Here is a 5,845-nt window from a genome sequence, read left to right as displayed (position 1 = left end):
TAGAATGGATTTATTTGTTTCATTTACAAGTTATCAAGTTTGCAAGTTAAGTTACTTTTATATTTAAATATTACTCAATGTTGCACGCATGAAAAAACATATCATTACCAAGGAACTTTGCTTAGTTATAATAATAGATGTATCATGTACATGAAGAGAGCATATATATGGATTTAGATTTATTTTAATTTTTTATTTATGAAAAAGAAAACTAAAGTTGAATTTATGAAAAAGAAAAGTACACTATACATGCCATATAAGAAAATCTGCAAAAATAGATAATGATTTGAGCCTTTACCACTTAACTTCTAACATTTATAGATGAAAACTTTATTGATAAGTGGTGTAGTATTATTTAAGTTTTATTATATATATATATATATATATATATATATAAACAATTCCTTTATTTATCTTTGGAGCCCTGTAACATAATGTACACAACTCAATGCAACATAATGTCTTATGTAAATTCCATTAGGTAGATCAAATTAAGTATACTATTGAACTTTACAATACCTTATAGAATATGTGCCACATGTCAAGTTTAGGTAGCTCAGAGTGGATAGAGACAAAGAGAGCACAATTGAGAGGGTTTACATTTTGTAATAGCCCATGGACCACATGTCTCAGGTAACTACATAGATAATGTCTTCTCCTTTGCACTTCCATTATTTCAATTCGAGATAAAAGAGGACATAGTAGATTCACCTTTCGAATGAATTTTCTTTTGAAAGGGTTTTGTAGAAAATAATTGGCATTCATTGTGGTTTGTGAGTGATTGTGAATACTTTTCTTTATTTTTCACATTTAATTTATTGCATACATAAACAACAAAATTGGTAATAAGGGATCTCGAATCTAAATGAATTAACCCTTCATAGTATAGATTTATATTTAAGTAACATATATGTTTTGATGGACTATATAGTGGAATATCCATGATAGTCTATAGATCAACTATGGTTAAGGACCTAATGTACATGAACAAGATAAACAACATGGATGATAAGAGAATCCCCAAAAAAAAATTGAACTCTATCCATTACTATCAACACCTTAAGCAAAGATGGCATCAAGATGATGTGTTGGTTAAATCATTAGGGAATATAGCAGGATGTCATCCTACCCATACGGACAATATTATTTTTTTCTCGGTAAAAAGGCTAATCTATTAAATATGTACAAAGTTCAAAATTACATCAGGTGAAACCAGTAAGCTCTTGCCCTCAAAGGGCACCAGACAGAGACAAAAACTAAGACTGACAGAAACCAAGACATAGTCCCCCATAGCAAGCCCTCGCAGGGGTAGTAAACTGAAATTCCAAGGCTGCCCATAGACGGTGGCCCGCGCAGGGGCCTTAGACAAAAAGGAGCTCACTAAGTCTTCCCGCGCAGGGGATACAGTAATTGCTCTCATCATTAACACAAAAAAAAAAACTCAACAGCTATAACATCCCAAAAAACATTGACTGAACAGACAACAAACCAGAAAACGGTGGTTGGACCTGGAGCGACCTGGTGAAGCATGAGCGCTAGCGCGGTTATTCATTCGGCTCATCCGGTTGCTCTTCCACAATTGGGCACCACCCGTAGTAATCCGGCTCAGCTTCAGTAGGAGAGGTCGCTTCCTCTTCCCCAATAACCGCGTTTGGAGCATTCTGGGAATGCTTGGATTTTTCCTCGACGGTAACCCGGCCCTTTTCTTCCTGCTCCAACTCAGCTGTCGGAGCCTGCTCTGCTTCCCCAGGGTAGTCCTGCATCCCTTGCTCCCGAGCTTCAGTGGGGTCATCCGCCTCAGGAGGATTCTCAATGAACATAATGGAAACATGCGCACTGATTCTTGGGTTTGTCGTTGAGCTGGTGAAATTGAAGATGGTGGAGCCAAAAGCTGGCAAGGTGGCCGAGCTAGAAGCCCCGGCATCCATGTGTTGGCCTGAGTGTAGGGGAATGGCTCCAATGGAGCTTGCTAGATTGCAGTGGCAGCAATGCCCAGCATCATCCCTTACAGGTCTGCGCGAACCCCCTCCTCTGGATGAGCCTCGACGGCTCAGCATCCTCTGTCGGGGTCTCACCATAGTGGAATGAGACTTCCAGCAAACTGCCAAGTGAACCAGACTATCAATTGCAAGAACCAGCCTCGTAATGGACCCGTCCGTCTGAGAAGGGACCGCTTCGACGACAGAGAGGCCAGCCGAATGCAACACGACCCACATTCCCTGCTCCAGTCCAGTTTTATTCTCCTCATCCTCACACCCATACGGACAATACTAAAAATATAATTGTATCTAAATTTAAAAAGGATTTGTGGTGCAATGAAGAGTTAGACATTAAAAGGAAGCCAAGATTTTAGGAGGGAGTAACTCGGATTCTAAAAGATCAAAAATATCTTTTAGTTATGACTAGTATAAAAAAGAAAGTCAACATTACTAAAACAAGAACCAACTCCCATGAACTACATAACTACAATGGTCATTGGGAAAGTCACCTTTGTGATGGTTGAAGATGAAAATCAATTTCTCAAATTAAAACTCATTTACCTTTCTAACCTTCCAAATCTAAAAAACTATGATAATCTTGGAATGCTTCTCTTACAACTTTTAAAGCATAAAAACAAGATTTCAATGAATTTAAATAAACTTTCTCTTTTAAAAACAAAATTTTTTAAAAATTTAAATAATCTTGGTTTTTAAAAATGAGATAAACTAATTTTGATCTCAATGAACATGAATTATCATTATTATAATCACATTAACATAAACATTATTATTTGGTATTAATATAGATACCATTATTTCCATGATTAAAATTTATTCTTTATATTCAAAGTATTTCTTCTTTTTAAAAAAATGATAATAATAAATGAGATTTAAATAATAAGTTTGATGTCTATGTTGAATTTTGTCAATTATATATATATATATATATATATATATATATATATATCTATATATTATAAAATTATATCATATCCATATGTCAATAATTATTATTTATAAAAAAAATAAAAATTTAAATTATTATAACATTTTAAATAACTTATAATCTTTAATTCATAAATATGTATTTTAAAATATTTCAAGTAATTGTAAAAATAATTATTTTTTATTAAATATAAATTATATTTTATAACATATTATTTTTAAAAACATTTAAAAACATAAAAGTTTAACAAATATGATACAAACAAAAACCAAATTCCGATTGAATTGACACGTACGATCGGAATGTAATATTTAATGCTATTGCATTCAATGTAATATAATGGTCGTATCGAAAAGCCTTTCCGTATGATGTTCTTGCCGTTTTGGTTGATCTCATCGCACGAAACCAGTGATGTGTAGATGTCGTAACCACATTTATTGTGGCCGATTACCATGGCATGGAATGGCTATGGTCATACGTAAGGCCACCCGTTGACCGTTGACTAGGGTGTCCGTGAACCACTCATAAAATAGATATATATATATATATATATATATATATATATATATACTTAGTTTCCCTAACAAAAAAAAAAATTATATATTATTATTATGATCAAATTTAATTGAAAATAATTCTATCACTGTTTTAATCTATTAACATTTTTAACCAATTATATATATATATATATATATATATATATATATTATATAAATTATTTCGAAATTGATGTTTATTTCAAATTACAAATTCACAAATCATATTTTATTATCCTCTATGCTTTATGTTAAAATAAATATTATAATATAAACATTCGTTATTGTTTTAATATATTAATAATATTAACAAAAAAAATTAATCTTAGAAACATACCTTATTATATTATTTTTTTCAATAAAAATTAAATAAAAGAATGTTAAACCAATAACTTATTATTTATTTTCAACGACAGAGTAAATAATATACAAATCTACGTTGCATTTATGCATTAATACATTAGTAACAATTTGAATTTGATTATAAGAAATTATATCAGAAGAATATAACTTGTGTCCGAACATACCTGTACAATTCACCATTCTGAATGATGTCTGAGTTAGTCGATTAAAAACGTGGTTCTGGGTCTCACCGTACAGGTAAGAGAAAATAACAAATCTGACTCGCTAGGCTCTACATTGATTAAACACTTGGGTCGTAACAGGGTCCCACTGTACACGGGAGATTAAAATCCCTATAGCATGGGATTTATGGCTTGCCGAGGTCAACACGCAACCTACGTAAAATCGAGATGGGATAAAATATACCTAAAGTGTGAAGGGTGAAAACGCGCATTCTACCCGTTCCACGAAGCTACCAATCACGATGTCGGCAGTGACTCGGCGCCCACGTGGGGTAGTGCAACAAGTTAATTGCCCAATGGCCATTGCAACATCCCCGGGTTCATTCAATGCAGACTTGCTGCCCTGTAAATTTGTTGTCCAGAGGTGGTATCCTATAAGTTAACCGGCCAATGGCCATTGGAACACCCCCGGGCTCCTTTAATGCAGGCTTGCTGCCCCTGTAATTTGATTGTCGAGTGACGGTCTGACATTGTACAGTCATGAGTGAACTGGGCCTTCCGTCTCAAGCGCTTCTCAAATTGGTATCCATTTCTGGGATCGACTATGGATCTGTCTCTCATTGAAGGTGCAGCCATTCAAGTAGCTATGGAGAAAGGATTAAAGCAGTTGGGAAGAGTCTCTGACCCAATAATTTCTGGCAAAAGATGGGGTGAAAAATTGGAAGAAACTGTCTCATTTCTAAAGCCTATCATTGATGAATATATAGAGACAAGTTCCTACCCAGATTTATTAGATTTATCAGATTTATTAGCTTGCAGAAATGAGTAGTTCAAAGATTTTCAAGCCCTACTGCAGTCTTCACATGACCTTGTGCGAGAATCAGATCAAATACACAGCCTTGATATAAAAGGAATGTACGTCTACGGAAACAAAATCCTAGAGTTCAACGACGAAATCAAGGATTTCATCGCTAATCAAGGCGCACCCTACCTCGCCCTTGATTTGCAAAAAGTAATTGCAGAAGTCAGGAATCTTGGCCGGCGATTCGAACGAATGGAACGTCTCATCCTTCAAACAATAAACCCAACTTAGCTATCTCAAACTCCCATTGATAGGCTACAAGGAGTTACAGCCGCTCCACAGTCCGACAGCTTCAAATCCCAAGTCCCGACCATGCCAAACGGGGTTGTGGGTTTGTATAAACCTGTCAATGATGTCAAACTAATTCTCATGAAGAGGGATGTTAGTATCATTGGAATAACGGGGATGGGTGGGAGCGGCAAAACCACTCTTGCATCAGCGCTCTGCCACGATCCTGAAGTCCAAGGTAACAACAATTCCCCTCTTTTTAAAAATTTGCTCCAATTTATGCACTCAAGACCTTAGTTTCTAAGGTTTCTTCTATTTGTGATCTTCAACTACCTTTCAAAACAATATTCACTTCATTACCGTCTCACAGCTTCGTCGAAATGAAAACTGTAAAAATTCTACAGTTTAAACAGCGATTCTATATGCGGAATAACTGAAAGAATCGTTTTAAAACTTAATGCCCAGAAATAAGAATTGCCTCCAGCCATTGGTGATGTTTTTTATGCAGGCCATAGTCCACTTGCTTCTTCTTCAACACTCCAGCTTCAATCCAAGCAAAAAGAAAAGAATACAAAAATTCTGAAGGCACTTCCAAGCTCTGCTCTCTCAGCTAGATGGTGTAAAAACTGAAGGGAAATTGAGATGCAAGCTTGGGGACCAAACAGATGAATTTATAGCCAAGCTTCCATCAAGCTTCTGATGGCTATGTGTCAGGTGTTCCACAGATCAAGGTAGAGAACTCCAGATGGAGTAATGGACCACTTCAGTAG

General features: G+C 35.3%; 1 pseudogene across 1 annotated transcript in view; it reads left to right on the top strand.

Annotated features, from left to right (window-relative positions):
• Positions 1 to 4,274: 4,274 nt before the first annotated feature.
• LOC149143418 (putative disease resistance protein At5g47280) overlaps positions 4,275 to 5,845 on the top strand; it is an 11,283-nt pseudogene continuing 9,712 nt past the window's right edge. Inside the window, exons 1-2 of the transcript XR_016264102.1 lie at positions 4,275 to 5,313; positions 5,381 to 5,449. The product of XR_016264102.1 is annotated as a putative disease resistance protein At5g47280 (transcript). The remainder of the gene's footprint in view (positions 5,314 to 5,380; positions 5,450 to 5,845) is intronic.

Source organism: Pinus tabuliformis, chromosome X, assembly GCF_031772625.1.
Source record: "Pinus tabuliformis cultivar Carrire ecotype Pingquan chromosome X, CPIR1, whole genome shotgun sequence".
NCBI lineage: Eukaryota > Viridiplantae > Streptophyta > Pinopsida > Pinales > Pinaceae > Pinus > Pinus tabuliformis.
This window is presented reverse-complemented; position numbering and strand designations above follow the sequence as displayed.